Raw genomic sequence first — 23,238 nt, forward strand, 5'->3', positions numbered from 1 at the left:
AGGACAAATAATAAAAATGTGCTAATTCAAACCATGCAATGTATTATTAAAACTCGATGCTAATGGCAGCAATTGTTTAAAACTAAGACCAGAAATGATTTTTTTTTTTTTTTTTTTGAGGAGGAGTATTTTATCACTTCATTGTTTAGAAATGTCGGCAGGAAGTGATGATTAGAATCAGAATGACTGGATTTTATTAGAGCTTTAAAATTTTTTATAGACAGGGTAACCCCTCATTGTCCATACCCAGAACTCCCTCATACTTGGTCAGCCCCTGGTGACTCCTCAGTGTTTACATAATTGAGGGCAAAGTGGTGATCTTTCGCATAGTTCTCCAACATACGGCCTCAACCTCCTTCCAGCCTACTCCTCCACAATTCACCTATTGTGAAAATACCCCATCATCTAGAATTGTGAAAATATTCTGTATCCAGAGCCCTCCTCTTAAAAAAATACTTCTGTATGTGTTCAGATTTCTCCCTCTGACAATGTAAGTGTAAAGAGCACAGGCTTTAGAGCCAGGGTTTTCTAGGACTGGATTTTCCCTCTGCAGTTTATAAATTGTGTGACCTTGGACAAGTTATCCAACCCATCTGGGCCTTATCCTCCTCATCTGCAAAAATATTGATTACATAGCACATTTACAGATACCACTGGATGAGATGAGAAGACGTAAAATATATGTAAAATTGTCTTATCACTCCATATCTTTCATTATTCTCCCTTAATAAGTTTTGTATATCTAACAGTTACAGGACTTTGATCAAAACAGACCTGCATAGAGTTTGAACAATTGAATTGAATTGATTGGGCTTCATTCATGGTATACAAGCTACCAAAGTCACATGGTCTAAGCCCAAGCTCCAGTTCTTTCTACAGTTGCCTCAGCTGTGAGTCTTGAGCATTGTCATAAGAAGAGAATCTAGGATATTTCTCATTTGGCTTCAGTTCCTCTTCTTCAGCTGTCCAGAGCTTTTTCATTTAGAACAAACACTGTGACAAAATGAGGAGGCTGCAGAAGCACAAGTGGGAATGGCAGCTGACTGCACGGGGAGGAGGTGTCCATTTCACCTTCAGGACCATCTTAGCATTTTGAGCAGCTCATAGGTCAGGAATGCTGTTGTCATCAGGGTTAGAGCTATGTCCTGAATAAATACCAAGTTAGGAGGAAGATGACTCAGAGCTGCCTAAACCTCATACTCCTCTGATATTTTAAGCAACAGAGAGTGGCAAGCAGCTGTTAGATATCTTTGCTGCTTTGTTCAGGCAAAGCTTAGCCTGTTCCATTTGGAAAGAAAATGGTCATAATTTCCAGCCCATTTTAAACTCTTCCTTCTTAGAATTGTTACTGCACACATAACCTGGGTCACACAACTTAGTTTTCTGCAATCTCAATTCTTTTTCTAATTATTTCCTCTTCCCCAAATGAATATTAAGTTTGTTGTGTAAAGAGAATATACCTTACATTCCTCTTATATTCTTTCCAAACTCAAAGATTAGCCTTTGACCCAGAGTAGGTAGTGCACACAAACACTAATTTCATTTATATAGGACTTTAATATGAAAAAATACCTTTATGTCCATTCTTTTGTTTAAACTTCACTACAACCTCATAAAATAATTGTTATTATCTTTATTTTATAAACCAGGAAACTAAGGTTTAGAGAGATTAAGTATACTGCCAAGGATAAGGATCATACAGCTAGTAATTAGCAAATCCTGCGTTTGTGTATGTGCGTGTGTGTGCGTATTCACCTCATAAATCGTATCTTAAATATTCATTCATTAATGACAGCTTAATTGAAAACCTTTAAAAATATATTTAATTTTTTTTCTACTTATTAAAGTCTTGTTCCCTAACTTGTTTTTCTGGCTCTGAAAGCAGCTAGAAAACCATTTTGTAATTTGCAAAGATGTAGATCTAGAACCTAATTATTTCATTTGTACACAGAAAAGAAAATCTGTACAAATGTAAGAAGAAATGGCACAGGAAAATCCTCAAGTAATAAGAAACCATAAATTCATTTGTATTTTAGGTAATATGTTTATGGCAGATATTCAGAGAATTAACATTATTTTGGGGCATCATTATTTATCTGAAAGATTAGGAAAGGCGTGGAAGAGTCTGTGCGGTTAAGGAGAGCAAAAATGTTGTAAATAATATCAATTGGTAGACTCATTTGATTCAGTCAACAGGTTTTATGAAGCACCTGCATTTTCCGTCATGGCTGAGGAGTGGTTTTCAACACATGTTGACATTCGGGTAGGTCAGATACTCTGTGAGTTCAATCAAGATAACCCTGTTTACCCACTAAGATGACTCAGAGAGCTGCTAGAGACCTAGTTTTTCATTTTGATCTCGTGCTGCAAATGGTCAGCAACTCTGAGATTGATCGAAGACACCTGCCTCAATTATTATGCAATGATTCATAGATTCTTACTATAGAACATAACTGAGTATTTGGGTTTCCTCTTTCAGTTAGGGAGAGTAAACAAATTTCTTATTTATATCGACAAATCACAATTTGAGCAAGTTAAATATTAAAACCTATTGAAACAGAAAATGAAGTTGAGTTTAGGTATGGATCATGTCAAGAACAACTATTTAGTCTTTATTTGAGAGATGATGTGCAAACATTTCATGCTGCTTGCCTAATTAATGTCTTCAGTAATTTACTACACCTTTTACTTCATTCATGAAAATTTCAAAGGATTAACTATGAATGGATATTTGAGGAAGTTAACTTACTGGATCACCAAAGTAGAGAAAGAGTGGCCCAAGGAAGGGTGGGGAGTAGAAAAGTGCTCAGGAGATAGTTGTTGAAGCTGCAGAGAAATCTCTATTTCTATCTCCTGGTTTAAACCCTTCATCCCACTCAATGTACAAATTAACCTGAAATATTAATAGATCACTGTGCTTCTCCCTTAAAAATAATGCATAGGCATTTAGATTGATGATTACTGCTGCATTCAAGGTTCTGTAAATAATGATAACATAACTGTCTAGCACATTATATAAGATCACCTAAATTATAAGTAGAAGATGTATCACATCATGGTCAAGTCTAATATATGTAATTTATGGGCTGTATTCTCACTGTTGCAAGTGTCTGTTGAAGAGGGCAGGAATAATGACCCTTATCCAGAAAAATAGATGAAGTCTGTGTCTTTTTCTAAATCTGGAGTTTAAGAAACTGTGCAATCCAAAGGAAAATCCCTTTTAAGGGGAAAAATTAAATCATTTAAGATCACCCCTCCCACTAGGTTCTATTAACCACATTTTGTGAACTTAGTATGTGTCTGACACGATGATGAGTATAATGGCAGTGGTGGTAGGAGGTGTAAAAAAGTGTTGGACGTGTGCCTCATTTTCACTGTTAGCACTATTTCTTTGAGGAAAGGATGGCAGTCAGTCTTTTTCTTCTGTTTTGGGAACATCTCAAAGAATTATTAAAAATCGTTTTAACTCTCATTTTGTCCCCAAAGTCTTACGCTTTGATTATTTTTGTTCTCTGAACCTAATTTTACACTTTCTCATAGCTATAAGTATTCATCTTTTAAATATTTCTTTCTCTTCCAAGACAGCTTTCTCATATCTTATCTCGCCTGTCTTCTTTCTTTCAGATTTTTGCTGAGTTTCTTAACATAACTACTTTGAGCTCCATCGTGGTAATTTTTCCATCTGTTATGACTTTGTAAGCCTGTCTACAAACCTTGCATCATCGTCACCTATTGGTGCATAGAACTGAATTATTCTTCTTCCCAGTTCAGAGCTTATTGTACATCCACAAGACTTTTCTTTTGTTTAGCCATATACCTTAATCCATTTCTGCATCTGTTCTCCTTTTTTCATAGGCAAACATTAATCGTTTCATGCATTAATTTGAAGTTCATGAAACAGACATTATGTAGGTCAAAACAGTAAAATATCAACAATTTCATATGATTCAAATTAACATGTCTTCCCATTTCCCATTTCTTATTAAATGTAATATTCAAAAATTGAAAAATATACAATATTTGTATATTTCCTTTTCTGACTAAGTTAGTGGTGCCACCTGTATCAAATAGCTAGTTCCTACAAACATGGCGCTGTTCCTGGGTTCTGTATGCTTTTCCAGTAGCATCGGCTGCTGCCTAGTTATCACGAGGTACAATGATTTTCCTTTCCCTGCCAATATCGTTTTAGATATATATGGGTCTTTGCAGTTGTTGAAATAAATTTAGCTGATATTTGGCGATTAATCTTCTAATTTCAGAATACTTTCTCTCCTATTCTCCATCCCTTTGTCTGTTTGCTCTGTCTTTTCCATTTTCTTAACAGTATATTTAAGATCTTCCATTGCGTTTTTAATATTAACCATTGTAAGTTTAATATCCAAGGTCTTTATCATGTTTTCTGATTGTTCCTTTGTAACGGCATCTTATTCTTGATTCATGGATGTAATATTTTCTTTCATCTTTCTAAAAATATTAATCATAGTTTCATCTCTTTTCCTCCAACTTGCTTCTTATATTTTCCATTCCCGGTACCTAGTCATAGTTTAGAGTGGAGGTTTGAAAAGTGAATTAGAAGCTCTGTGCTCATGGTTGGGACTTGCCAACTGTGGGCTTCCCTATGGCCTATGCTGGCTAGGCTGCTCAGAGCCTGTAATGCCATTATCTTCAGGGCTTCCCTCTCTGGTTTATTAGTATTTCCAGATAATGATCTTCTGATCTCCAACCTAGATAGCATGAGGCTAGCTATTAGCACTCTGGTAACTGAGGGATCTCAAAGTTCAGTATGCAAACTTGCACTTAATCCCCCTATCCTGAGTATGCCATTTCTTTTTTCCACTAGGCTTGATGTCCCCCAGGTCAGAGAATCTCTGTTTTCCTATGTCTGGAGAATAAGCTTCCAGTTCTATTGTTGCGTGGAGTAGAAGTCACACAGACTGGAGGAGGGTATCTGAAGATAGATTTCATAAACAGTTTTAACCAGTCCTCTTTGGTTTTGTTTGGTTTCACCTTATCCCCACTTTCAGAGCCATGTGGTGCTAAAACTATCTGGACCTTGGGAAGATTTTGCCAAAGCATTAGAATAATTTCCCAGATTTCTGCTGCCAGTTTTGGATTCACTTTCTTAGTTCACGAAGTCATTTAATACTCATTCTTTTTTATCATCTTCTGAAGTTTTATTGCTATTCTCCCGTTCTCTGTTCTCTTTGTCCTTATAAGTTTATGCTTTGAAATATCCTTTTACCATTGTTTTATGGGGTTTCTGTGGGGGGTAAATTCAAAGGCACACATCTAATCCCCCATTTTTAACTGGAAATCCCTCTATTTTATTATTTGGTTCTTGTTTCTTTGGTTTACTTGGTTACTGTTTTATTGTTGCTTTGAGTAATCAATCACTTAACTTATTTATGTAAATCTCAGTTTCTGATAAATGTCTCTAAAATAAAAAATTTCATTAGTACTAATTTACTTCCAAAATTTGACCTTTAAGCTTTTATTGTTATTAAACTGTAAATATTTCACAGTTTTTCTTATGTCTTCCTCTTTAACCAAAAAACCCCCTCATTTTTAAATAATATGTTTTATTGTTTCCAGCAACATGGATCATGGAATTTCTAAATCTTAGTTTTGATTTCTGATCTTATTGTGTTGTGATCAGAGCTATAAGTCTATATTATACTGATTTTAGGAGGAGTATTGAAGCTTTTTTGTGGCTTATTGCATGATAGATTTTTTTTTTTTTAAAATTCCATGTGCTTGAATAAAAAAGTGTCCTGTATGTTTGTTGTGAAAAAAGATTCCTAGGCTAGGTGCGGTGGCCCACGCCTGTAATCCCAGCACTTTGGGAGGCAGAGGTGGACGGATCACTTGATGTCAGGAGTTCAAAACCAGCCTGGCCAACACAGCAAAACCCTGTCTCTACTAAAAATACAAAGATTAGCTGGGCGTGGCGGCGCATGCCTCTAATCCCAGCTACTTGGGAGACTGAGGCAGGAGAATCGCTTGAACCCAGGAGGCAGAGGTTGCAGTGAGCCGAGATTGCGCCACTGCACTCCAGCCTGGGTGACAGGGTGAAACTGTGTCTCCAGAAAAAAAAAAAAAAAGAGAGAGATTCCTAGGTAGTATAAATTAAGCTTATTCATTCTCAATTTTTTAAATTTAGTTTTTATTTTTGGTATTATTTGCAACTACTTGGTCCTTCTTCGTGGTTCCTCTTTCCTCTCTAAACTCTCTGTTTTTCTTTCTTGTTGTCATCCGTAGGATTTGCAGAAAGAACCAACAACTCCTACAGATGATGACAGTTCTCATTCTGTAAGTTTATCTGATCCTTATTTCATTTTACTAATACAACAATGCAATTTTGGCTGCTTATACTTTTCCATTTGGCTGCTTGCTATAGAGCTAGAGGGACTTCAAAGAGACTCACATGAAATATTTTTGTTTATATGAGTAGAAAAACTGAAGCCTAGAGAAGTTAATTAACTTCTGAAACTCTCAACTAGTTATTCTAATTAGTTAATCACATTAGTTAATCTAGTCTATTAACACTTTTCTTAACCTGAAGTTGAAGTTAAAAGTATCTTGACAGACCTAATGGTAAAGTATAAGATTTGTGAATGTACCGCTGAAGCAATGGATGTTTTACAAATGGAAGGAATTATTTTTGTAGCTCAGTACAATCTTCGCAATAACACAATTCTTCTGAATTCTTGATGCATGTATTCACTATTATTATTATGAACATGTATCAGACACATTGTTAGAGTTTCTTATTTCAGAAATGATTCCAGTTTAGTAGAGAAGGCACCTACATAAACGAGAGATCTAAGATTGTTAGATAAGCGCTGAAAGATAAGAAAGCTATGGGTCAGAGGTTTTCTGGTGAGGAGAGTGTTCACTCTTCCAGGAGGTCAGGGGAGGCTTAGCAGAGGATAGGTCACACCCTCTGACACCTCTCAGGCAAGAGTGCATCCTTTACTTTTGTCCTCTGTTCTCTGGTGAACACACACAGGAAACTGTAAGTCCTTTGGTATTTCGTAGAATATTTTGTGTGCTGTTGCAGAAGATTTTGTAGAGTTAAGTGGTTTTTGGACAGCCTTATGGATCATGTATCTTGTAAAAAATGGAAAACCAGTGGAAGATCTTAGGCAGGAAAACGGGTATGTGTCTGTAGTATTCATGCCTTAAGTATATTGAAACATCATTGGTGTATTCCTGCACAGACCTGATACATTTGTTTGGACATTTACAGGAAACCTTTCATTACTATTGGGCTTAGGGTTCCAACTTCTTTTTATTCATGATCATGAATCATGTCCCTAGTGAAACTATAATAAAAGTAAGATGCCAAGAACCCAGGTACAGAAGAGAAAAAGGTTGTCCCTAGTGAAACTATAATAAAAGTAAGATGCCAAGAACCCAGGTACAGAAGAGAAAAAGGTTGTCAAGATCCTGAAAGAAATTAGGGAAATCACTTGTGTTCTCCAGGCTTGTTAACTGCTCATCTTCCAAACATTTTTTTTTGTCAGCTGGGTACGGTGGCTCATGCCTGTAATCCCAGCACTTTGGGAGGCCAAGGAGATCACAAGGTCAGGAGATCGAGACCATCCTGGCTAACACGGTGAAACCCTGTCTTTACTAAAAATACAAAAAGTTAGCCGGGCGTGGTCGCGGGCGCCTGTAGTCCCAGCTACTCGGGAGGCTGAGGCAGGAGAATGGTGTGAACCCGGGAGGCAGAGCTTGTAGCGAGCAGAGATCGCACCACTGCACTCCAACCTGGGCAACAGAGCAAGACTCCATTTAAAAAAAAAAAAAAAATTTGTCTATCTTTTCTTCTCTTCCCTCTCTCCTTCCTTCCTTTCTCTTTTTCTCTCCCCTCCCTCCTTCCTTCTCCCTCTCCTTCCCTTTCTTCTACCTTCTTTTCCTTTTTTTCTTCTTTCTTCAACACAGAGCATAAATTCTATATTTTTGTTTCTTTCTGGTTAGTCTTTTTGGATGAAGATGGTGTTATAGCAGTTCATACTCTATACCCATGGAGAAGAGTTTACTGGTAAACCATGAACTAGCCAGGGCTCATTTAAACCTGAGACAGAGTCAAAGCTCTAAGCTTCTTGACTTGGAGTTTATGGTATTTTAGTAGTTTATACACTGTTTATTCAATGGGAATTAAAGTCCATTTTTAAAGAATAAAATAAATTAACATAAACTTCAGCCCCAAAACTGCCTTTCATAAGCAGTAAAACAAAATCTTTCCACAGGCACAAAAATGTTGAAAAACAATGATTTTTCATGTTGGCTCAGAATTGCTTGCATTTGCATTACTATAATTATGTATCATCCAGAATGTTAACCCTGGTTTATTTTGTCATTACTCCATGTGCCTCTGTAGTTTTATACAAGTGGTAGTGGTGACTTGGTTATTGTTCTAAGTTTTATTACATTTTATATTGTGTGTTTTGTTTTGTTTTGTTTTGTATTATTCCAAGTTTGTATTGTGGTTCGTTCTTTCTAATTTTATTGTGTCTACTTTATTTGATTTAATCATACTGCATTATAACATCAAATGAGTAGAAAATTTTATTCTTCCCCCAAATAATTACAATTTTATACAGTTTAAAGTTGTGAATAATCATATTTAAATCATAGTTTCAATTTGGTTACTTTAATACATTTAAGGCTATTCTTCTATTTTCTCTTTAAAACTCAGAAAGTACAGCAGTATGGCTTTGTGTGTGTGTGCGTGTGTGTGTGTGTTCATGGGGGGAGTCTCTCAGATATTAATTTAGATGTTAAGTAATTCATCCAACCTGTGAGTATGCAGAACCAGGACTAAAACTCAGATCTTTTGAGTCCTATCTCTTTCTATCTTTCCTCTGCTATTCAGCACTTCACATAATTAATACATTAGTCCCATCCTTATCCTGTGAGATACTTCCCAGGACCCTAAGTGTATACCTGAGTATTTGGAGAGTATACACTCTGTTTTTGCTTTTTCTCTGCCTCCCTCCCTCCCTCCCTCCCTCTCTTTCTTTCTTTCTTTCTTTCTTTCTTTCTTTCTTTCTTTCTTTCTTTCTTTCTTTCTTTCTCTCTTTCTTTCTCTCTTTCTCTCTCTCTCTTTCTCTCTCTCTCTCCTTCTCCCCCCCCGCCTTTTTTTTTTGAGACAGGGCTTTGCTCTATTGCCCAGGCTACAGTACAGTGGCACGATCTGAGCTAACTGCAGTCTCTGCCTTTTGGGTTCAAGCAATTCTCTTGACTCAGCCTCCTGAGCAGCTGGGATTACAGGCACACACCACCACACCTGGCTAATTTTTTTGTATTTTTTGTAGAGATAGGGGTTTCACCATGTTGGCCAGGCTGGTCTTGAACTCCTGACCTCAGGTGATCCACCCCCACTCGGTCTCCCAAAGTGTTGGGATTACAGGCGTGAGCCACGGTGCCAGGCCTGCTTTATCTTATACATATATACTTATGATGATAATTTACAAATTAGGCACAGTAAGAGATTAGCAACAATAAGTAATAATAAAATAGAACAGTTATAACAATATATTCTAGTGAAAGTTGTGTGAATGTGGTATCTCTCTCTCTCTCAAAATATCTTTTTGTACTTTAGGTAACTGAAGACCACGAAAAGCAAAATGCACATAAAGGTTGAGGGGATTACTGTATACCCAGTCAATTACCTTGGTGTGTGAAAGTTCAGTAAAATAATTTTAGGTTGTCAAATCTAGTCCATGATGAACATTGCGAAGGCACAGATCAGGGCAGGGGAGTAGCATTAACCATTCTATAGTTACAAGGTAGGTATTTGTACCTGCTGGTGCATCAAGGTATAAACCACAAAATTTATAATAACATAACTTATCAACAAATATTTTCAAATTATAACATGCTTTATTGGGCCAATACATTTTGGATAATTTATAGGGTTGGTTTGTCCAACCTGCTTCTCTCATAAATCAACTATAAGAATGAAGCTCACTTTCTTTAGATCACACAACAATGGAGACAGAAGTGTCTGAGAATGTTCATTTCTTTCACTCGCTTGAACTATGATAGTACAAAACTTTTCCAAGTAGATGGATAATTACCCTGTATTTAAGATGCCATAATTTTGTAAAATGACCTTTTAATTTGATCCCAGTAGATGGATATTTAATTAACCTCATACAAAGATCAGTACGATATAATTTTTGAATTTTTATAGTTTAAAATCTGAAGAAATGATATGATCAATACTTTTGATTATTATAGGCATATTATGATACTGGTCATAAAGTACATGTAAAAAAACATGTTCTGGGAAATCAAAGTGATAAAGGTATCTGTAGCTTAGGCACATCAGAAAAGGCTTCCTGGTAGAAGGCATTAAGACGACATTGAGCAGGGCACTGTGGCTCATGGCTGTAGTCCCAGCATCTTGGGAGGCTGAGGTGTGAGGATTGCTTTAGGCCAGGAGTTCAAGGTTGCAGTGAGCTATGATCATGTCACTGCACTTCAGCCTGGGTTACAGAGCAAGATCTTGTCTCTCAAAAAAAAAAAAAAAAAAAAAAAATATATATATATATATATATGTATATATATATAGTGAACATTAAAAGATGTGCAGGAGTTTAAGAAGGACCAGATGAGGGAGGGAAGAACTGTCAGTGAGGTGCATGTAAGAAGTAGAGGTCTGGAGTCACTGGAGTGTGCGACATGATCAGAAGGGAGCTCAGGTCCCCGCTAGGGAAGCCCTGCGAGGTAAACCTGGCCACACAGCAGAGGCAGAGTGGAGACAACCTGAACGCCAAAGTGAGGAATTTACAAATTACTCAATAGGGCAATTCTGGGGAATCAATGCCTATTTTTGAGGCAAAGAGCAACCAGATGGGGACAATACTTTAGAAGAAAGATCTCTTGGGTGGGTTGAGTAACAGGGATTGAAAGGGGAGGGTAAGTGGAAGCAGGAAGGACAGAGAAAGAAGATCTGAGGCAGGTGGTAATGGAAAAGGGTTCGTAGGGAAGTGGATGATGGCGAGGAATTTCCTGGACTTGGCCACTGATTTGACAAAAGGGAAAAAGGAGACAAAGTTAAAAAAAAATGACACCTTCCCCTGGTGTTTCTCTCTGGGTGACTGGTAGCATGGTGGCTCCATGAGAAGAACAAAGAAGTCTGAGAAGCAGCTTTCGAGGTGGAGGTGAGGGTTATGGATGGTAAAGAAAAGATCACTTTACATCTAAACTAAATGCTTCATATATCAGCTTAAACCACTGGACAAATAAAGGATTTAACACCTGACCCTTTATTTTTCATGGGGCCTGTGTGATTTTTTTTGTGTGTGTGTGCTGCCTTTTGCTTACAGTCTATATTAAAATAATTAGGCTTATCTTGCAGTTGAAGCAATATTATAATTTCCTGAGTTGGAAAATAATGACAATAATGATAATAACATGAGCAACAATCACAACAACCACCGTCACAACAAACCCACCAAGAACAGTGATTGTGCAGCCTTCTGTTGTTCACGATTGCATGAAACTATACTCATTATATTGCTTTCCACTCTTTGACTCCATGCCAAACTTCAGCCTGCTTAGGGTCAGAGCTTGCTGGGAGTGTGCCGCCTGCTATATTGTGTGTGCTGTACTGGGATCAAAGCATTCTTTCTCGTTCCTCATCTACCTCTTCTCCCTACTGCTTGTCTGCCTTCTCCTGCAGGGGGTCAGACTGGCCACATTTGCACGTCTCAGTGCATAGCCCTTTTATACAAAGTTTTCTTTGTTAATCAGGAGAAGTGAATGCAAATCCTCTCTCTGTACAATGAACTGCTTTGAGAAGAAGGTGTGACAGTGATATAATGACCTGGTGAATTTTCAGACAAGGAGAATCAAAATATCTTGGTTTATTTTCTAAAGATTAGTATTTGAGAGATGTGTGTGTGTGTGTCCACATTCTTCCTCTGGAAGACAATGTCATTATGCAATAGAGTTCTTGAATTCTCTCCTTCTCCATGTTTATATCTGAATTATCCTTTATATTTGGGTGTCAGAGCAAGATTTTGTTGTTGCTGAAACTGCAGGATATGCAATCTGTGTGTCTCCGGCTGGCTAATGAGCTTTAATACCTAACCTTAGTGGGTCACTCTCACAGTCTCTGGTAGGGCCTAGAGGGGTACACGTGGCTACCTCCCCCTTATTAGCCATGAAGCCAGAGTACACTGAAACATAAGCACTACCTTCCATCATGTTTCTAAGATATCAATAACAACACAGTGACTGCTCGTTCTGCCTTTCAGTTTTACTTGTCATTCATTACTTCTTGCACCAATCAAACAAACAGTTGGTAATCATTTAATGGAAGTTCAAGTAAGTTACAAGGTGGTCTTTTGAATAGCCCAGCAGTCTTTGGCTATGGATTATACTTGAAGATCTTGGATGACACACTAGGTAGTTATTAAATGTTAAAAAACAGACACAAAATGAAGAGGTCTGTGTTGTGTTTTACTTAATTTCTTCTTTTGTTAGCATAGTAGAATCAAAAAGATGGTCGCTTCATTTGACCTCCTCTCCATGGGAATAGTAACTATAATGGGTTTAATTAACTATGTGGCATTGATGTAATTAGTTATCCTGGTGATTATACTTCTTTAATAAAAGCGCTTCATTTGAGATGCATTGGTGTTCTGCAGTGGCCAAGCCCTACACCTATATTTCATAACTGTCTAGACAGTGGAACTGTGTGAATATTTTACCAACAGCCCTTGAGAGAGGTTAGCTTGCATGGCTTAAGGTAATTGGGAACTAATGATTTTGCCCCTGGTTTCAGGCTCTTGCAGCAGAGAGCAGAGACGCCGTGGGGGAGGGGTGGCCGTTCATTTTGTGTACACTGAAAGGGAGGGGGAAGGGCTGTGTTTTGGAAACCATATGCTCTTAGGAACTATTTCTCTTTAAGCTAGCAATCAGAGAGACAGTATCACCAGAGCGAACTGGGGGTGTTTAATCTATGGGTGGACTGCATAAATACATTTAAATAAATGTACACAGTGTATAGGGACATATGCTCATATTAACAGGAATCCTGACTGTACACATGTCTATTAAGAAACATGCAGTACATTTCAGTATTAAAAGTAGATCACTGCTTAGATTTGGTCAGCAGGTGACTGGCAATGTCCCTTTCACACGGCTCAGTAGACAATGAAGTCAGGCTGTATGGAAAAAAATAGGGCAAATATAAAAGAAGAAACATAATGCGAAAATTACCATATGAAAATGTCAATAATAATGTCACATGTACCCAAAGAAGAGAACAAAAGCAAAAAGATTATCTAGCTGTGCCCAGCCCCATCCACAGCAAACATGGTGTCTGAACCCCCTTAGTTTCCTCACTATTCAAACTTGGGTAATGGAAGGGGAGGGGGGAAGGATGGGGATGGGAACAGAATGGTGTGGACAGAAGGGGAGTTTAGAAACTAGCTGAAGTAGATGCTGCTGAGAAATAATGGGCTCTGCAGATGATCTCTTTCGCAGGTAGAAGTGCTATCTCTTTTCCAGTCTGCTTTTTTTGACTCTCCTTCTTTTTTCAAAGCTATGCTTTCCCCGTCACCTCTTCCAGCAGCTCTTTATCCTGCAGAACTGTGTACCCTCCCATCCGCATCTCTCCCACTTTCCGCTTTCTCCCTGTCTAGAGACACACACTGAAATCACTGCAGGCATTTGACTGCTTCGTGCAGCATGGCAAGGAACACTGTGGGTCATTCTAACAGCCAAACCCATAAACAAGCACCACTGAAAAACCAAACAAATGGAGAAGAAGTGCCTCAGTGGAGGTACCTGCCAACAAGACTTGTTCCTTTGCCACGAGGGATGCTCCGGCAAAAGCCTCCATCCCTCATTAAATCAATAAAATCAAGTGTCCTTTATTTTAATCCTCTGCACTGTAATCCAGTAGCAAGGAGAGGGGCCCAGGCTTTTCATCTCATTGTTTCAAAACAGATCGTTTGGTTGGAATTGACAAAAGGTTCATTCCTTTACCTTTGTGGAAATGTCAGTAAAAAGGCAGGTGCTGGGCATTCGGACTCTTTTGCTTAGTAGAAGGAAAAAAGGAGTGTGTGGGGGGTGGGGGTGGCATTGGGGGTGGGAGGAGGGATCTGTGACAGGCTAACTACATGTACCAAAGCTTTCTAAGACATTTTGTTTAGCTTGATATTGTGCAGCAGTGAGAAGAGAGGTGGAATCTATTGTGTGCCAGCTGCATGAATCACCGGATTGAAGTCTAACAGCCTCAGATCCTCTTTTATACAGTAGAAGGGAGATTAAAGCAGGGAGCTCATATGTCACAAAATAGAGGTACAATGCAGTTCTGGCTTGCTTAGTGCACTTAGCCGGCGTTGGATCCAAATTTAGCCAAAGGGAAAGAACGTGCGCTGCTATCAGCCAGGGAGGTGACAAATGTTGAGCTGTAAAATCCAAAATTCCTTTTCTGTTTCCAAAATGTCATCTCTCCTTTGTCAGCTTCATTATGATTGAATCTATGTATAGTCACAGATCAACTGGAAACAAACAAAAACACCCAAACCCTAGGTAAATTATTCCACACCTGCATCTTCCTAAGCTGTATAATTGATACAGAGCATAGGGAAGTTTTGTATCGGGACTGTAAACCACATTTATCTAATATATATTTGTTGAGTGCTGTGGTAAGTGCATTCCAGAAGCTGAAAGGGATATACAAGGAATCTAATATATATTCTTCTACTCTCCAAAATCTGGCAGACTTCTTAAAGAGATAAGATAGACAGACAGACAGATAGACATAACCATATACACACCCTTTTGGGAAAAAAGGCTATGGGGCATTTTGTTAAATGTGGGAAGATGAAAAGTGCTGTAGAAATCAGAAGAAGTGAAACTTTTAGCTGAAACTTAAAAAAAAAAATAGAATAGAGAGTGTTTGCAGTACTCAGTCCTTTTTGGAATGTTACATGCCCTGCATCATGGAGCATAGTGTATTTATATTTGTATCATTTCAATGTAATAGGTAAAGAAACTGAAGCCCAGAGAGGTAAGTAACTTTCCCAGAGTCATGTAGTTAATAAGAGACAGAGTAGGAATTTAAACTTACAACCTATTACTGTTTTTTTTTTTTGGTTTTGTTTTTATTTTTGTTTGTTTGTTTGTTTTTTGTTTTTGAGAGAGTTTTGTTTTGTTTGTTTTTTTCACTCTGTCATCCAAGCTAGAGTGCAGTGGCACGATATTGGCTTATGGTGGCCTCAACCTCCTGGGCTCAGGTGAATCTCCTGCCTTAGTCCCCCAAAGTAGCTGGAACTAGAGGTATGCACCACCACTTTAGGCTAATTTTTGTATTTTTTGTAGGGGTGGGGTCTCCACACATTTCCCAGGTTAATCTTGAATTCCTGAGCTCAAGCAATCTGCCCCCCTCAACCTCCCAAAGTGCTGGGATTACAGGCGTGAACCACCAAGCACAGCCCCCAACTATAATACGACTTAAACTACATCTGCAGCTCTCTTGGCAAAAGGCTGTAGACATGAGTCTACAATTTGTCTTTGAGGCCCAGTCCAGTGTCTTTCTGACAGTTCCCACTGCCTTTCTCGCCTTCATGTGGGCCTTCACCATTGATTCCTAAGATCTACCAAATTTTTACTGTGTTTTCTGCACCTATCACACCTCTACTATCTGCTTTTCTTTTTGCTTCATGGAGAAAACTTCAAGGAAGATGGAGAGCCATGTAGCCCTGGCCATCTACACCATCAAGGACTCCAATTACACCTGAGTGGTCACATCTGCTTGCTGACTGTGCTAGTCATCTCTTTCTCAGACTTCCAGGAGCCATTCCAGGCGTTCTCTGTTTTCAAGCCCTCAATGCAACTGGTAAATGATCTCATATCTTAGTAAGAACATCTGACATGTGATACCTCATCTTCACCTTAATAACAACTTCCAGCTCCCATCTCGGCACTCCCTCAGTACCCTGCCCAGAGAAGTAAGTAACTTGCCCAGAGTCACACAGTTAATAAGAGGCAGGGCAATACTTTAGACTTTGCCAGAAGAGCTGCCCCTTTCCAGCTTTTTCACACTAATTGGTGGGATCACTGACGATTGACTTTGGAGTTTGTGTCCTTTTTTGCCCTTAAGATTTCCCCCACTCTATTTCTGAAGCTCTAGGTCTGTATACCACTGCTACAATCCTTATTCAAAATCTGAACTCAGAGAAGACCTGATAAACACAGGATTGTGAATCTTTAAAAAGATTTAAAAAAGATCTTTAAAAAGACTTTAAAAATCTTTAAAATCTTTAAAAAGATTCAATATTTTTCTCAGTATAAGAGCTTTTAATATTTGTTTAATAACAGAACAAAGCCACCTGCCAAAGGACACATTTATGATTGCGGGGCATCAGACACCACTGTAAATGACTAAGATATTTGGGGGCAATGGTACTCAAAGCACATGATCTCACAGAGTAGGTCACCTCCTCTGTCAACATGTACGTGGACAGCCTGCCCCGATGATCACCACAGGGATAAATCTTCAACCTGAAGAGCTTTTTCCATTCCTTTTAGCTCAAGAAAGACGTCTTCTCATTTTTGTCTGTCACTTTCTCTGGCTTTTAAAAAAATCTCTAGTTCTCCACTCTACACGAATACCTCCCTTTGCCTTCACTTCAACGATGCACAGGTTCACAAAACTTGATAATCCTTCATCTGATTCTGGTGCATATTCTAACAATTCTGTTTATTTCCTCTCTTTTACTGTCCATACTTTGAAGTGCATATTTTAAATACCCTATTTCTCCATCTCTCAATGCCTGCTCATTCCTTAAAAGTTTGACTAACTTCAAATCAGCAAAACTTGGGGAAATCTACTAAGTCCTTGTTCTTCTCTATGTCTTAAAAATTTAACTCTTTTAACAATCCTGTCTTCTAGAATAATTATTCTTGATCCTACCAAACCCTCACCCCACTTTAAAACTAATTCTTAGAATGCTGCCCTATCATGTTGAAATAAATGCATTGGTGATATAATTGTCCTACTCACACAGTTTTAATAACTCAGCATAATGCTTTAACTATATACAAATGGATTAAAGTAATTTATGATAAAATAATATGCATCAATGCATAGAATCATCATTAATATGATACAAATGCAGATTGATACAAACGTGATTCAAATACCATGAATAGCACTATTATAAGAAATGTCAATTTTTGGACTTTTAAACAAGTTTGGTAAAGATTCAAACCATGCAAACTAAAGAACGACATAATAGTTGCATTTCCGGAAAATTTGGTATATTTAATAACATGTAAAAATATTTGGATGTTTATGAATAAGTTAGGTCCTAGACTAAAGTCATTTTAAACAGATCTTTTTACATGTATGAATGTCCATGAGTCATTCAAAAGTTTGTTTTGCTGCAAAACAATTCTTCTACATGTGGGACTGTCTGATATACTGCAAGATGTCTAGCATCCTTTCCTACTTCCCCAACACGAAATGTAAAAACGTCTTCCAGTATTGCTGTCAACCAAAAATTTCTAAAATACCTCTTAGTGGGTGGTGGTGAAGTACCTCTTGAAAACTGCTATTCTGTATTAGCTCAACTTTAGCCCGAGTGGCATTCCTGTCTTCATTCCTGCATTTCTGATCCATCTTTTTCCTTTGGTGAGTTCTTGTCCCCTTTCTTCTAGGTAATTTTAATTGTAGACCTTCTTCAAGTCATGCTCCTTGGACATCTACTACTCCCTTTATCTTTCAGTTTCATTGACGCATGATGTATATACAATACAATTTACCTTTTTTTCCTAAGTAGATTGTTTATTTTCTTATTATTTAGTTGTATAATTTTTTAATATATACTTGATATGTCATTTGTGAGGTACATGTTTTGAAAATATTTTCTCCCAGATGGTGGCTTGTCCATTTCTATTCTTAATGATATCTTTTTTTAAAATTTTATTTTTTAAATTTTATTTTTTAAAAAATTAAACATTTTTTAAATTTTATTTTTAATTTTTAACTGGGGTACATGAGCAGGTTTGTTTTACAGGTAGCTTGTATATCATGAGAGTTTGGTGTACAATTTTGTCACCCAAAAAAGAGAACAAAAGGAAGGAGAGAGGGAAGAGAAGAAGAAAAGATAGATGAATTTTTTTTTTTTTTTTTTTTGAAATGGAGTCTAGCTCTGTTGCCCAGGCTGGAATGCAGTGGTGCCATCTCAGCTTACTGCAAGCGCCACCTCCCGGGTTCACGCTATTCTCCTGCCTCAGCCTCCCAAGTAGCTGAGCCTACAGGTGCCTGCCACCATGCCCGGCTAATTTTTTCTATTTTAAATAGAGACAGGGTTTCACCGTGTTAGCAGGATGGTCTCAATCTCCTGACCTCCTGATCCACCCACCTTGGCCTCCCAAAGTGCTGCAATTACAAGAGTGAGCCACCGCGCCCAGCCTACAATTTACCATTTTTAAGTGTACAACATATACTTCAATGCATGCAGCCATTTAACCTTCACCAACCAGAGTTATGATGTAGAGTACTCCCAACGCTTTGGTTTCCTCTGCCTCTTTCCACTCAATCTCCTCCCCACAAATGTAACCCCTTATAGACACTTATCATTTATCTGTGTCTAGAGTTTGACTTGTTCTAGAATTTCATATTAGTGGAATCATACAGCATTTAGTGTTTTAGGTTTAGCTTTTTAAATTTAGCGTAATGTTTTAGATATTTATGCACATCATGAATATAGCAGTAATATGTTTCTGAGTGGTAATTTGTTTATGAATAGTATCCTGTTGTGTGATGTACCAAATTTGTTAATCCGTTCACTTGCTAATGGGTACTGGAGTATTTGTAGTTTGGCCTACAACAAATAAAGATATTTTAAACAAGTAAGAAATATATTTTCATTTCTGTTGGGTGACAGTACCCAGGAGAGGTATTGTTGGTGTATATAATAAATATATATTTTATATCATAAGAAATGACTAAAATATTTTCCAAAGTGTATGTACCATTTTGCATTCACACCAGCAATTTCTGAGGTTTAGTTACTCTACATCCTTACCACCTTGTTAGTCTATTTTAGTCATTCTTGTGGGTTCTTAGTGGTATTTCATGATAACATTAATCTGCATTTTTCTAATGGCTACTGATGTTGAGCATCAGTTCACATGCATATTTTCAATTTATATAATTTTTTGGGATGTGTCTGTTCAAATTTTGTCTATTTTCTAAGTAGATTGTTTATTTTATTATTTAGTTGCATAATTTTTAAATATATACTTGATATATCATTTCTGAAGTACATGTTTTGAAAATATTTTCTACCAGATGGTGGCTTGTCCATTTCTATTTTTAATGATATCTTTTTTTATTTTTATTTTTAACTTAGGTTCTGCGGTACACGAGCAGGTTTGTTTTACAGGTAAATTGCATATCATGGGGGTTTGGTGTACAATTTTGTCACCCAGTTAATCAGCATAATACCTGATAGGTAATTTTTTATCTTCACCCTCCTCCCACCCTCTATGCTCCAGTAGGTTCCACTGTCTATTGTTCCCTTTTTGTGTACATGTGTATGCAAGGTTTAGCTCCCACTTATAAGTGAGAACATGTAATATTTGGTTTTCTGTTCCTGTGTTAGTTTGTCCAGGATAATGGCCTCCAATCTATGTTGCTGCAGAGGACATAATATTATTCTTTTTCATGGCTGTGTAGTCTTCAATGGTGTATTTGTACCACATTTTCTTTATCCAGTCTACTACTGACGGGCATCTAGGTTGACTCTATGTCTTTGCTACTGTGAATAGTGCTGCGATGGACATATGCATGTATATGTTTTTATGACAGAATTATTTATATCTCTTTGATATACCTAATAATGAGATTGCTGGGTTGAATGACAATTCTAAGTTCTTTGAAAAATCAACAAATTGCTTTCCACAATGACTGAACTAATTTACAATTCGCATTAGTAGTATATAAGTCATCCTTTTTCTCTGCAACCTTACCAAAATCTATTACTTTTTGATTTTTTAATAAGAGCCATTCCAACTGGTGTGAGATGGAATCTCATCGTGGTTTTGATTTTCAGTTCTCTGATTATTAGTGATGTTGAGCTTTTTGTCATATCCTTGTTGGCCATACGTATGTCTTCTTTTGAAAAGTATATGTTCATGTCCTTTGCTCAATTTTTAATGGAGTTTTTGGGTTTTTTTTTTTGCTTGTAAATTTGTTTTAGTTCCTAATAGATGCTGGACATTAGGTCTTTGTGGGATGCATAGTTTTCAAATATTTTCTCCCATTCTGTGGATTGTCTGTTTACTCTGGCAATAGTTCCTTTTGTTTTGCAGAAGCTGTTAAGTTTAATTAGGTCTCTTTTGTCAATTTTTTTGTTGCAATTGCTTTTGGCGTTTTTGTCACAAAATCTTTGCCTAGGCCTAAGTACGGAATAGTATCCCCTAGGTTATCTTCCAGAATTTTTATAGTTTTAGGTTTTACACTTAAGTCATTAATCCATCTTGAGTTGATTTTTGTATATAGTATAAGAAAGGGGTCCAGTTTCAATCTTCTGCAACTGGCTAGGTAGTTATCTCAGCACTATTTATTGAATAGGGAGTTTTTCCCCATTGCTTATTTTTGTCAACTTTGTCACAGATGAGATGGACATAGATATGTGTCCTTATTTCTGGGCTCTCTATTCTGTTTCACTGGTCTATGTGCCTGGTTTTGGACGGTATCATGCTGTTTTGGTTACTGTAGCCCTGTAGTGTAGTTTGAAGTTGGGTAATGTTATGCCTCCAGCTTTGTTCCTTTTGCTTAAGTTCGCCTTGGCTATTTGGGTCTTTTTTGTTGTTTTTGTTCCATATTAATTTTAAAATAGTTTTTTTTTTCTAGTTCTCTGAATAATGTCATTGGTAGTTTGGTAAAAATAGCATTGAATCTGTCAATTGCTTCGGGCAATATGGGCATTTTAATGGTACTGATTCTTCCTATCCATGGACAAGGAATGTTTTTTCATTTGTTTGTGTCATCTATGATTTCTTTGAACAGTGTTTTGTAATAATCTGAGTTATGTTGTAGAGATGTTTCACTCCCCTGGTTAGCTGGATTCCTTGGTATTTTATTCTTCTTGTGGCTATTGTGAAGACATTGCATTCTTGATTTGGCTCTCAGCTTGGGTATTCTTGGTGTACAGCATTGCTACTGGTTTTTGTACATTGATTTTGTGTTCTAAAACTTCGCTGAGGTTCTTTATCAGATCTCAGAGCTCTTAGGCAGAGACTATGGGGTGTTTTAGGTATAGGATCATATTGTCTGCAAACAGAGATATTTGGACTTCTACTCTTCCTGTTTGGATGCCTTTTATTTCTTTTTCTTGCCTGATTGCTCCAGCTAGGACTTTCAGTATTATGGTGAATGGGAGTGCTGAGAGTGAGCATTCTTGTTTCGTGCTGGTTCTCAAAGGGAATGCTTCTAACCTTTGCCCATTCAGTAGATGGTGGTTGTGAGTCTGTCATAGATGAATGTCTCTTCTTATTTGTAGGTATGTTTTTTCAATGCCTATTGTTGAGGGTTTTTAACATGAAAAGATGATGAATTTTATCAAAAGCCTTTTCTGCATGTATTGAGATAATCATGTGGTTTTTGTTTATAGTTCTGCTTGTGTGGTGAATCACATTTACTGATTTGCATATGTTGAACCAACCTTGCATCCCAGGGATGAAACCTACTTGATTATGGTGGATTAGTTTTTTGGTCTTCTGCTGGATTTGGTTTACTAATATTTTGCTGAGGTTTTTGCATCTATACTCATTCAGGATATTGGCCTGAAGTTTTCTTTTTTTTAATTGTGTTTCTGCCAGGTTTTGGTATGACGATGGGCCTCATAAGTTGAATTAGGGAGAAGTCCCTCCTCTTTAATTTTTAAATAGTTTCAGTAGGAATGGTGCCAACTCTTCTTTATACATCTTGTAGAATTTGGCTGTGAATGCATCTGCGTCCTGGATTTTTTTTTTTTTAGTTGGTAAGCTTTTTATTAATGATTCAATTTTGAAGTCATTATTGGTTTCTTCAGGGATTCAGTTTCTTCCTTGTTCAATCTTGGGAAGTTGTATGTTTCCAGGAATTTATCCATTTCTTTTAGGCTTCCTAGTTTGTGTGCATAGATGTGTTCATAGCAGCTTCTGATGGTTTTATGTATTTCTGTGGGGTCAGTGGTAATGTTCCTTTTGTCATTTCTGTGTGTGTTTATTTGGATTGCCTCTCTATTTTTCTTTATTAGTCTAGTTAGAGGTCTATTATTCTTGTTTATTCTTTCAAAAATCCAGCTCCTAAATTTGTTGATCTATTATATGCGTTTTTTTTCTAACTTTTATTTTAGGTTTGGGGGTACACATAAAGGTTTGTTACATAGGTGAACTCATATCATGGGGGTTACTTGTACAGATTATTTAATCACCCAGGTGATGCTCCTCTCCCTCTTGTCTCCCTCCACCCTAAAGTAGACTCTAGTGTCTGTTGTCCCCTTCTTTGCATTCATAATTGCTCATCATTTGGTTCCCACTTATACATGAGAACATACAGTATTTGGTTTTCTCTTCCTGCATTAGTGAGCTAAGGATGATAGCCTCCAGGGCCATCCATATTCCTGCAAGGGACATGCTCTTGTTCTTTTTTATGACTTCATAGTATTCTGTGGTGTGTATGTAGTATATGTACCACATTTTTTTAATCCAATCTGTCATTGAGGGGCATTTAGATTGAGTCCATGTCTTTGTCATTGTGAATAGTGGTGCAATAAACATTCACATGCATGCATCTTTATGGTACAATGATTTATATTCCTCTGGGTATATAGCCAGTAATGGGATTGTTAGTTCTGCTTTTAGCTTTTTAAATAATCACCATATTACTTTCTACAATGGTTGAACTAATTTATACGCCCACCAATAGTGTATAAGTGTACCCTTTCCTCTGCAATCACACCAGCATCTGTTATTTTTTGACTTTGTACTAAGAGACACTCTGACTGATGTTAAGATGGTACTTCATTGTGTGCTTTACATTTCTCTAATGATTAGTGATACTAGACTTTTTTCATATGCTTGTTAGCCACATGTATGTCTTCCTTTGAAATAGAAAGGAAAAACTGTTACCAGCCGATACAAAAACACACTTAAGTATGCAGAAAAGTAACACTATAAAGCAACCATACAAACAAGCCAGCATGCTAA

The 23,238-nt window shown here is 37.3% G+C and overlaps 1 long non-coding RNA gene across 2 annotated transcripts in view; it reads left to right on the plus strand.

Annotated features, from left to right (window-relative positions):
- LOC103240275 (uncharacterized) overlaps window positions 1-23,238 on the plus strand; it is a 119,020-nt gene that overhangs the window by 18,736 nt on the left and 77,046 nt on the right. For both annotated transcript variants that reach the window (XR_012095143.1, XR_499900.3), the window contains exon 2: window positions 6,259-6,309. This is a non-coding gene — a long non-coding RNA (uncharacterized lncRNA). The remainder of the gene's footprint in view (window positions 1-6,258; window positions 6,310-23,238) is intronic.

The sequence above is a fragment of the Chlorocebus sabaeus genome, chromosome 13 (genome assembly GCF_047675955.1).
Source record: "Chlorocebus sabaeus isolate Y175 chromosome 13, mChlSab1.0.hap1, whole genome shotgun sequence".
Classification (NCBI taxonomy): Eukaryota; Metazoa; Chordata; class Mammalia; order Primates; family Cercopithecidae; genus Chlorocebus; species Chlorocebus sabaeus.